Here is a 12570-nt window from a genome sequence, read left to right on the forward strand (position 1 = left end):
TTGCTAAAGTTGCTAATTGTTTGTAGTAGTGTTTTGGATGATTTTTTAGTATTCTCTGGGTATACTCATGTCATCTGCCAAGAGTGAGAATTTTGTTTCTTCCTTCACAATTCTAATTCCTTCAATTTCTTTTTCTTCTCCTATTGATGAAGTTACCATTTCTGATAAAATACTGAATAGTGCTGGTGATAACGGGTACCTATTTTTCACCCCATCTTGTTGGAAATGCCTCTTGTTTAGCAACATTGCATATAATGCTTGTTGATGGTTTCAGATAAATACTGCTTTTCACCAAGGAACAATCCATTCATTCCTATGTTCTCTTCTGTTTTTAGTAGGAATGGGTTCTGTATTTTGTCAAATGCTTATTCAGCATCTATTGAGATAATTATATGATTTCCATTAGTTTTGTTAAAAATATAGCCAATTATGCTAACAGCTGTCTTAATATTGAACCAACCCTGCATTCCTGGGATAAATTCTACTTGATAATAGTCTATTATCCTAGTGATAACTTGCTGTAATTTCTTTGATAAGATTTTATTTAAGATTTTTGCATTCATATACAATAGTGAAATTGGTCTAAAGCACTTCATGCTTTAGGTATCAACACCATATTGGTGTCATAGAAGGAGTAAGGCAGAATTCTGTCTTCACCTATTTTCCAAAGAGTTATATAGAATTGAAACCAATTGTTCCTTTAATGTTTGATAGAATTCTCTTATGAAACCATCTGATTCTACAATTTTTTCTTAGGGAGCTCAATGATAGCTTGTTGAATTACTTTTTCTGACAGAGGGTTATTCAGATTTTTAATTTCCTCTTCATTTATCCTGGGCAACTTATATTTTTGTAAATATTCATCAATTTAGTTTAGATTATCAGTGTATTTGCCGCCTTATATCCAATCCCTCCCCTTTCTTTCCTCTTTCCCTTTGTCCTTTCTTCCTTCGTTTCCTTCTGTTCATTCCTTTCTTCCTCCCCATTCCCTCTTTCACCTCTTAATAATTGAAAGGTAAGATAAGTTTCTTAACTTAAATGAGTGTGTGAATCCTTCTATGAGTCAATCTGATGAGAGCAAAATTCATGCCATTCTCACTTCTTCCCTTCTTCCCCTCTATTGCAATAGGTCCTTTGTACCTCTTCATGTGATGTCATTTAACCCTTTCAATCTCTTCCATCCTCCTGTCTCTTTTCTGTCCCCTTTTGTAAGGAGATATTGTTTTTAAATCATACTCTCAGTCACAGACAAGTAATGAATGTCAGTTACTTCTGGCTAAGTATATTCTCTCTGATAGAGTTACAATTCTCAAGAATCATGAGAATCTTTTTCCTTGGTGGGGTTATAGCCAGTTTCATCTTATTGGATGGCAGGTTTTTTTTTCTTTTCCCTTTTTTATCTTTTCATATATCACTTCAGTCTGCTGTTTGATGTAAAAATTTTCTATTTCACTCTGGTCTTTTAATCAGGAAATGTTGGAAGACTCCTATTTTGTTAAATGTCCATCTTTTCTCCTGGAAGAGACAGCTCAGTTTTGCCATATAGTAAATTCTTGGCTGTATTCCAAGCTCCCTTGCTCTTTGGAATATTGCATTCCAGACCCTTCACTCCTGTGTAATTAGGTCCCATGTAATCCTTTCAGTGACTCTTTGGTATCTAAATTGTTTTTTTTTTTCTGACTGCTTGTAGTATTTTCTTTTTTATATAATAGTGCTGGAATTTTGCCACAATATCTGGGATCCTTTTTAGGAGGGCATCATTGTATTCTTCCAATAATCATTTCACCTTCTGGTTCCATGATATCAGGGCAATTTTCCATCACTAAATCCTGAAATATTGATCCAGGTTTTTTTTTCTCTTCAAGGTTTTCAGAAAGCCCCATGTTTATTAAGTTATCTCTCCTGGATCTATTATCTATGCCTGTCATTTTGTCCATGAGGCATTTTGTTTTTTCCTTCTAGTTTTTCAACTTTTTTGTTTAACAGATTCTTATTGTTTCATGAAGTCATCAGTTTCCACACATTGCCATCTTTTTTTTTAGAGAAGAATTTTCTTCATTTATTTTTTGCAACTCCTTTTCCAGTTGATCAGTTCTAGTTTTCAAAGAGTTTTCCATTTGTTCAATAGTATTTTCCAAGAATTTGTTTCCTTGTTGCAGGGTGTTAATTTTCTCTTGTATTTCTTTTACCAATTTTACCAATTGATTTTTCAAATCCTTCCATATTTCTTCTAAGAAGGCTTCCTGAAGTGGAGACCAATTCACATTCTTCTCAGAAGTTCTAGCTCTCTTTGCAATAAGATCTTTGTCTTTAAGATAGCTTTCAATGGATCCCCCCTTCCAATGACTTTTTTTCCATTTTCCTAGGATCTTGTGTTGGGGGGATGCTGGTTCACAAACCTTTGGAGTTGAAATCCCAGGAGGCTTTGCTCACTGGTCTTAGGAACTCCAAGTGGACCGGCCAGTAGGAAGTGTTAGATGCTTTCTCTTTAGTGTCTGTTACCTTGTTTTGTGGTCCACTCCCTAGGCCTGAGGGGGTGGGGGGGAGCAGCAGGGTATGAATTATCCTTGAAGAGTGTGTGCTGGTCCACAGGTTATACAGGTAATATCACTATTCACTCAGTTCTGAGAGTGATCTCCTGCCTGTACCTGGGCCTAGGAGGGAAGGGGGAAGTTGTTACTGTGCTTGTTCTGGGAAGAGTGGCTTTCTCCCATTGGGATGGGGGGGGACTAAATTGGAAAGATGGGAACTCCACTGAAAATATGGTACTGACAGCACTGGTCTTCCAGACCAGCTGAGCTGATAAGATAGATGTCTAGCCAAATTTCTGAAGCTCTCTTGCCCACTGTCCTGGAAGTTTCCCCCCAGGCCTGCTGGAGCTCTCCCACGCACTACTCACCCAGCCAATAGAGTTGTTCTCAGCTTAGTCCATCAGTCTTACCCTGCCACCCCTGCACTGGCTCTAGGCTTCCTGCTCTCTGCCCCCAGCTACCCACACTCTCCTGAGACAGACCTTGTTGATAGATGTTCTTCTCCTAGGTTGTTTTCCTGAGTATTATAGATCTAAATTGTGTTAAGGGACTTGATTCATATTAGTTATGGGACAAAGCTAGGAGACCTCAGCACAGTGCCTAGCTTCTCTCTGCCATTTTTTGGGGAAGTCAGAACAAAACTTTTTAATGAATAACAGCCTCCCCTTATTGTTTACACCTTGCCACAGGCTAAACTATCTAGTCCCAGGGTCCAGCCCACATTCCAGGACTGGTCAGATCCCGCCCCACCCCCCATCCTTGCTAGGGAGTGAGCTACTAATCAACAACACAGACAATCCAGAGAAAGATTCCTGCATCTCCTACAGGCCCACCCACTGAGTAACACCCTGAAGTTGGCAAAACCTTTAGAGATCTCAGTACCAAAGGTCTGAACCAGCCACTCCACCAGCACAAGACCTTAGGGAAAGGACCCAAAATGAAAAAAAAAAGGCCAGTGTCCATTGAATGTTACACAGAGGACAAGAAAATACTAGATCCTCAGAGAAGAATATGAAATGGTCTCCAGCAAAGAAAGACTTCTTAGAAGAGATCAGAAAGGAGTTTAAAAACCAAATAGAAAAAATTCAGAAAAGAAATGCAAGAGAAAATTAACCTCTTACAACAAGAAAACAATTCCTTTGAAAATATAATTGGACAAGTGCTAAAAAAAATAATTCTTTCAGAAACACAATTGGGCAAATGGAAAACTCCTTCAAAAATAGAATTTACCAATTAGAAAAGGAGATCTAAAAAGTAAATGAGGAAAACTCTTCTTTAAAAATATATTGGAATCTGTGGAAACTAGTGACTTCATGAGACACCAAGAATCTGTTAAACAAAAATAAAAAAATGAAAAAAGTAGAACACAAATTCAAAATAACTCATCAACAAAACAACAAACCTGGAAAATATACCCAGGAAAGGCAATTTAAGAATCATAGGACTTCCTGAAAACCCTGAAAAAAGCCTGAACTTCATACCTCAGTATATAATGAAAGAGGATTGACCAGATATCCTGGAATAAGAGGGCAGACCAGTCAGTCATTGAAAGAATACATCAACCCATTCCTGAAAGGGATCTCAAAATTAAAGCACCAAGGAATATTGTGATCAAACTCCAGTACCATCAGATGAAGGAGAAAATCCTGCAAGCTGCCAGAAAGAAACAATTTAAATGCCAAGGATCCACAAGCTGGGCTGCATCAACATTAAGTGTTTTGAAAAGCCTGGAATATGATATTGCAGAGAGCAAGGGAACTTGGAATGCAGTCTAGAATTCACTATCCAACAAAATTGAACCTTTTCTTCAGGGGGAAAAGATGGACATGTAATGAAATAAGGAGCTTTCTACTTTTCCTGATGAAAAGTCCAAAGCTGAACAGAAAATTTGGTCTTCAACCAGGAGGCTCAATAGATACATGAAAAGGTAAAAAGGGGAAAGGGAAAAAAAACGTTTATTCAATAAGATGAAACTGGCTATATCCTCACTTGGGAGAAAGATTCTCATAACTCTTGAGAATTGTAAATCTATTAGAGGGAATATACCTAGCCAAGTAATAGACATATATGATCTGTCCATGACTCTGATGGAATAATTTAAAAATAATATCTTCTTAAAAGGGAGACCATTAAAGAGATGGGAGGAAGGAGGAGATTAAATGGGGTAAATTGCATGACATGAAAAGATGCAAAAGACCTATTGCAGAAGAGGGGGAAAAAGGGAGGAGTTGAGAATGACTTGAATCTTACTCTCATCAGATTTGGCTAAAAGAGGGATTAACACACACACAAACTCAAATGAATTTAGAAACTTATTTTACCTTTTAAGTATTAAGAGGGGAAAGAAAGAAGGAGGAGAGGAAAAGAGGAACTAAGAGATAAAAAGGGAAGGAAGAAGGGGCAAGGGGAAAGGGGAAAGAATGGGGAAGTATGTTGGATAGAAGGGGGCAAACATGCTGCAGGAGGAGGTATTCAGAAGCAAAATACAGGGGTAAGGGGAAAAATACAATTAGAGAAAAGATAGCATAGAAGAAAAATAAAGTTAGTAATTATGACTTTGAATGTGGATGAGATGAACTCTCCCATGAAAGAGAAATGCATAGTAGAGTGGATTAATAACCAGAATCCTACACTATACTGCTTACAAGATATGCATTTGAAGCAGAGAGAGATAGCTACAGAGTAAAGGTAAAAGAATGTAGAAGAATATGTTATGCTTCAACTGAAAGGAAAAAGGCAGGGGTAGTAATTCTTATCTCAGACAAAACAACCACAAAAACAGAACTCATTATAAACAATAAGGAAGAAAATTACATCATCCTAAAAGGTACCACAGGCAATGAAACAATTTCAATACTAAACATATATGTGCAAAGTAATATAGCATCCATATTCTTAGACAAGATGATAGATGAGTTTCAAGAAAACATGGGCAGTAAAACCCTACTGATGCTCCCCCACTCAGAATTAGATGAATCTAACCATAAAATAAACAAAAATGAAGCTAAGGAAGTAAACAGACTGTTAGAAGACTTACACATGATAGACCTTTGGTGAAAATTGAAAGGAGACAGAAAGGAATATATCTTTTATTTTTCTTGCAGTACATGGCACCTACACAAAAACTAACCATGTATTATGATATAGAAACCTCATATTCAAATTCAGAAAGGCAGAAATATTGAATGCATCCTTTTCTGACCTTGATTCAAGAAAAATCTTTTGCAATAATGGGTCATGGAGAGACCTAAATCTAATTGGAAAGTAAATAACTTTATTTTAAGGAATGAGTGGATCAAACAACAAATTATAGTAAGAATTAGTGATTTTTATCCACAATAAAGACATATATAATGAGACAACATGCCAAAACTCATGGGCTACAGCTAAAGTAGTCAGTAAGTCATATTTCTAAATGTTTACATGAATAAAACAGAGAATAAGGAAAGCAATGAACTGAGCATACAAACTAGAAAAATTAGAGAACGGACACATAAAAAACCCACCATTTAAATACCAAATAAGAAACAATAATTAAAGAAGAAATTGATAAAATCAAAAAAAAGAAAAAAATATATAAAACCAGGAGCTAGATTTATGAAAAAATAATATAATAGATAAAATTGTGGTTAATTTGATTGAAAAAAGAATGAACAACAAATTATAAGTATCAAAAATGAAAAAGCTGATCTTAATACAAATGAGAAGGAAACTAAAGTAATAATTCAGAACTCTTTTGCTCAATTGTATGCAAATAAATTTGATAATCTAAGTGAAATGGATGAAAAATTACAAAAATATAAATTGCCCAGGTTAAATGAAGAGGAAATTAAATACATAAATAAGACACATTAAGAGAAAGAAATTCAACTAGCCATCAATGAACACCCTAAGAAAAAAAGAACTGCCAAGAAAAAACTCCAGGGCCTTATGGATACACAAGTGAATTCTATCAAATATTCAAGGAAAAATTGCTTCTAATTCTAAATAAACTCTTTGGGAAAATAGGTGAAGATAGAACTCTGCATAATTCATCCTATGACACCAATATGATGCTGAAACCCAGACCAGGAAGGGTCAAAACAGAGAAAGAAATTTTAGACCAATTTCCCTATTGAATATAGATGTAAAACCCTTAAATGAAATATTAGCAAAGTGATTAGAGCAAGTTATCACTAGGATAATACACTATGACCAATAAGATTTATTCCAGGAATGCAGGTCTGGATCAAAATTAGGATATTCATGCATTCCTAGAGGAACTGTGAATTGATCCAGTGTTTCTGGAGAGAAGTTTAAAATTCTGTCTAAAAGGCAATAAAACGTTGCATACCCTTTGATCTAGCAGTGTCATTACTAGATCTGTATCCTGAAGAGATCACTACAAAGGGTAAAAGCCACATATTTATGGCAACTCTGTAGTGGCAAAGAATTGGAAATCAAGTTGATGTCCATCAATTGAGGAATGGCTACTTCTATGTTTGCCCAGAATCTTCTCCTTTCCAAACTTTGTACTATGTTTCCCCTGCAAACCAGAGCTAGAAACCCTGAGCATACTGTACTAGAAAAGATCTTACTACCTGAGAACTTCCCAGTAGTTATACCCTTCACTTCTCCACTCCAGCCAATAATGAAGACCAAGAAATCACTTCTCTTGTAAGTGCTTACAGAGAGCAGCATCCCAGTGCCACCATGACTATAACTCATTAAACATATGCTGGTCCCTTCTCAATGAAAATCACATATTGGCAGCACAGCTGGGACTGGTATCCCTTATAAACTTCCCCCCTACCCCTCTTGACTCCCTACACTGTAAGAATTCCTGAGACTGAGGATACCTCCCAACCCAGCTGCCCAAAGAGATCATAGTGTGCTGAATCAGCTCAGCTAGTCTGGAGATGTTTATATTCTTCTGTTTTTGAACTTCCCTCCTGGATCTTTCTACACACATTATCTGATCGTCCCAGAATGACTACTTCTCTAACCCAAGTCTTGTTTATTTTTGCCACTCTAGGTTGAGTCTGTGTTTTTTTTAAATTTTGTTTGTGGAGGAAATGTGGGGAGCTTTGAATTTCATGACCTACTTCTATGTTGTCCCCCACCAAAGGGACAGAATTTAATAGCATTTTAGAAAGAGTTTTACATTACCAAAATGATTGAACTATCTCACAAGTTTTAGCAATGGTACATTAGTGTAGCTATTTTTTCACATTCAGTTTTTCCCATTTTCCTTTTTTTTTTGTCATATTACACAGTATGAAGTGTGGAAACTGCTACCTCAAATTTGGTTATTTACATTTCTCTAATTTAGACCACTTTTGACATGGTTTTTGATGGAATGGCTTTCTATACTTCATATCTTCATCATTTATATGCTCTGACCAATTTTCAGTTAAATAAATATTGTTTACCATATATTCTAGAAAAGAGACTTCTATTAGAGAAATTTGTGGCAATTAATGTGTTTCCAGTTACAAGCTGCTATTTTCATTTTAGCTGCCAAATGCAAAATCATTTTAATTTTAGGCAATCAAAAATATTCATTTTATCTACCATGAACTGTCTATCTCCTGTTTGGTCATAAACTGTTCCTTTCTCCATGAATGAAACAAGTAATTCTTTCCATGCTCCCCTAATTTGATTGTGATGGCATCCTTTATATTTAAATCATGTACATACTTCAAACTTACCTAGTAAAAAAGTGTAGGATCCTGTTCTGTTTGTCTAATGTCTATTTAGCCAACATTTTTAAATACTGATTTCTTGTCCAAATAGCTGGACTTGAAAGTTTCTCATATGCTAGGTGACTGAGTGCAATTCTTACCCAGCATCAAAATAGTTTTACAATTACAGTTTTTAAACAATAGTGTAAGATCTGGTATTGTTAGGCCCATTCACTTCCCTTTTCCTTTTCATTGACACTCATGATATGCTTGATTTTTAGAACCTCCAGATGATTGCTATTCATTTTTCTAGCTCTGTATTGTTATTCTTAAGGAATTTGTTTGGCATAGCACTGAATAATTAAATTAATTTAGGTTATGATGTTTGTTCATAGTATCCTAACTTTTTCATGAAAAATGATTAATCTTACATGGTATAAATGTAAGACTAAACTTAATTTTGCTATCATGCATATTTGATAATTCTGATCAATTAAGGAGTCCTTGCTTCAGGTATTTATCTTCTTAGGTTTTTCATGGTGTACTCTTTTATTAAATGTAATTCATATTTATTTAGTTTGCTCTACTGAAATTCCCTTCTAATTTTAACCAATATCATTTATGCTTAGTATTTTACAATATGATTAGAGTTCTTGCAATTCCCAAAGTATTTTCCTTAGTATTTTCATCAATATTCTAGATCTTTTGTTCCTGTAAATGATTTTTTCTGCATTATCTGGGTCTATAAAATAAGCCCTTAATATCTTCAGTGCTATAAAATTAAGTTTATAATATCTCAATTTTGACTACAAATTTGTACCACTTCACTTGCCTTCCTTTATGGGTCAAGAATTTTTTTCACTTATTTGCATAAATCACACACACACACACACACACATACACACACACACACACACAGATATACACACACATATATATATATGTGCACACACACACATATACATATACATATATATATATATATATATATATATATATATATATATATATATATATATATATGCAGGTTAAATCCAGAAATTTAATTATTTTAAGTACTTTGTACATTGATAGCTGAATTTCTTTTATGTCTTTTTTTCTTGATTTTTGTTAGTAATGTATAGGAAAGCCAATCATTGCTGTAGGTTTATTTTGAACCCAGCTACTTTATCTTGAAGCACTTTCCTCATTTTCAACTGGGATGAGTCACTTTTAATTCCTTTCAATACTTTTATTTGCTTTCAATCCTTGCCATCATTTTGTTTTTCTTGGCAAAGAAATTTATGACTCTCTTTATAGACAATGCTCCTATTCCAGTTCAAGCAGGATTTTTGAGTTTAACCAACTGACACGAACTCTCTTTTAATAGTCTTCCTCTTTAATAGCCTCACTTTTAATAGGACTTCAGGGAAGCTAAATAATGCAAGTGCTTAAGAAAAATTTTACCTATCTTCAGCCAGAAACTGAATCAATCAACACTTCCAAGAAAATTCCGTGACTACTGCTGCTAAATATTTCCTATCCCCCCTCTCAACACTGATAAGTAAATGAACCTCTTAAATTGATCCTAATTCTCACACCCCCTCACTTGGCTACATTCCAGAAAGATTAAAAAATAATAGTCCCATTCTATCTGAAAACAGTACTTTATTTTTATTTTTTTTAGGTTTTGCAAGGCAAATAGGGCTAAGTGGCTTGCTATTTTTTTCTATTTTTATTTTGTTTGATAGGCTCTTGCTTTTTCATGAAGTCATTAGTTTCTGCAGACTCCATTCTTATTTTAGGGAGGAGTTTTCTTCATTAACCTTTTGCAATTCCTTTTCCAATTGGTCAGTTCTACTTTTTAAAGAGCTTTCCATTTGATGAATTGAGGTTTTGAGAGAATTATTTTCTTTCTGCATTTGCCCAATTGAGGATCGGCAAGATTTATTCTCATTTTGTATTTGTCCAATTGTATTTTCTAAGAATTTGTTTTCTTTTTGCAAGGTATTAATTTTCTCTTGGGTTTCTTTTGCCAAATTTTCCAAATGATTTTTCAACTCCTTCCTTATTTCTTCAAGGGAGTCTTTCTGTACTCGAGACCAGATAATATTCTCCTTAAAGGTTCTAGGTCTCTCTCAGTTAGGGTCTTTTAATTCCAAGAATTTTTCTATGGATCCCCCTTTCCACTGACCCTTCTTCATTTTGCTAAGTCCTTGAGTTGGGGAGGGCCTGGTTCACAGGGGTTTGGTGTTGGGATAGCTGAGTGCAATTTTTCTGGCTGGCCAGTAGGAGGTGATGGTTTCTTTTTTTGGCATGTCTGTGACCTTGATTGAGTCCTTCTCCTATAGTTCCAAGAAAAGGGTTGAAGCTACTGAATCCTTTTGCCTTCAATCAATGGTGGGCTTTACCCTGGTGTGAGGTCATTCCTCTCCCTATTGTCAGCTGGGCTGGTTCTTCTGCTCACATACCTGTGCCTGAGGCAGAAGTAGTCTGCAATTGTTTGTTCTGGGAAGGGGCCTCAGCTGCAATGGAGGCCTGGACTCAGAGTTTCTCAGACCTGAGGATCCCAAGGATGGTGTCTATAGCTCTCCTGAACTGGAACTCTACCCCCAGCCCTGTCAGCAAACTCCAGAGGGTCAGTACCAACACCAGTGCCTCTGTTCCCTAGTTGACTCAAGCCCCCACTGTCTAGCCCTAGCCCTGTTCCACCAGGTCCATCTCTTGGGCCCTCAGACTCCCGGGCTCCAATTCAACCGCTAATCTGGCTGATTGGGGCTGATCTGCCCTTTGCGCCCAGCTCACCTATTGAACTCACCCAAAGCTGCAGAAGATAAATCCTGAGGTAGATGTCCTTTCTCCTGGCTTTTCTTTCTGGGTTTTGTGGGTCAGATTTCTGTTAAGAGGTTTGTTTCATATGATAGATGGGGAAAGATCAGGAGATTTTAGATCTATGTCTGTCTTCTCTCTGCCATCTTGGCTGGAAGTCCCGGTCTTTTTGTTTTAACATTCATACATTTGCATATGCATATTTTTAAGTTAGAAAATTTCCTTCCACCCTCCCTCCCCTCAGCATCATACAGTCAAGTTAACATTGCATATACATATTTTTGATAAACATGCTTACAGATTAATCATTTTCATTATGAGGAATTAGGATTAAGGGAAAGGGATACATAAGAGATAATTTTTATAAAATGTTCATTATATTCTGAAGGGTTTTTTTGTTTTTGTTTTGTTTTTCTTCCTCTGAATGGGGATAACATTGTCCATAGTCGGTCTAATATGGATGTCCTAGCTCTCAGAATTTCTAAGAGGAGTTTCTTCCTTTAAGGTTGATCATATTGCAGTGCTGTTGTTAATGCTTACATTGTTCACTTCATTCTACTCCCTTCACTCTCCATCAGATCCTGTAAGTCATTCCATGCTTCTCTAGAGTCTGACAATTTATGATTTCTTATAGAACAGTAATATTCCATAGTATTCATATACCATTCCCGAATTGATGGACATTCCTTCAATTTCCAATTCTTTGTTACTATAAAAAAGAACTGCTATGAATATTTTGGAACATGTGGATCTTTTCCAATTTTTTATGTTTTCTTCTGGATATAGGCCTAGAATTGGAATTGCTGGGTCAAAGGGAATGAACATTTTTATTCCTCTTTGGGTATAGTTCCATATTACTCTCCATGACTTCCTTTTAAGGATATTGAATCACTGACTTCCATCTCTGGTTGCATTGGTAAATGGTCCCTAATTTACTTATCATGATTGGGTAGGAGGAATATTCCTTATACCCCATTACCCCTTCCAGACTCTTCTTCTACAGTCATCTTCTTAGAGAGGTTCACTCAATCCTATTTTATCACTCAAACAAGGTTCAGAAAGTTAACCAAACCTAAAGACATTCTGCTTCTTGCTTCAGGAAATCCAGTCTATGCTCCTAGACTTTCTGTCATTGCCCTTGTGCTAGAGAGTTTCAACAAACATATTGATGCTCCCTCAAGGGCCCCAACTGAAGAGTTTCTCAGACTAAACAGTTCCCCTGGCCTATTCCTACAATTTTCTTCAGTTATGCACATAAACAATCATCTTGTTGATTGAGTCTTGTCACCAGCCATATTCTATCCCTGAAATGCTAACTCTCCTTACCTCTGATTCCTGATTTTTCTGAAATCTTTCAGGAGTGTTCAAACTTCAACCTCTATAGAACTTTCTGTCATTTCTTTCCTTCCCCTACCTTCCTCCTTTATTACCGTCCCTTTACTTTGTATATATGAACACAGTCATTTTCATGTTCCATGAATGGGTTGAATAGGGAGGCAAGATAGGCAGTTTAATTTTAGAAACCTTAAATTAGTTTATGAGGCAACCAGTCTGAGAATTCTATTAGT

Source organism: Macrotis lagotis, chromosome 2 (genome assembly GCF_037893015.1).
Source record: "Macrotis lagotis isolate mMagLag1 chromosome 2, bilby.v1.9.chrom.fasta, whole genome shotgun sequence".
In the NCBI taxonomy this organism is placed as follows: Eukaryota; Metazoa; Chordata; class Mammalia; order Peramelemorphia; family Peramelidae; genus Macrotis; species Macrotis lagotis.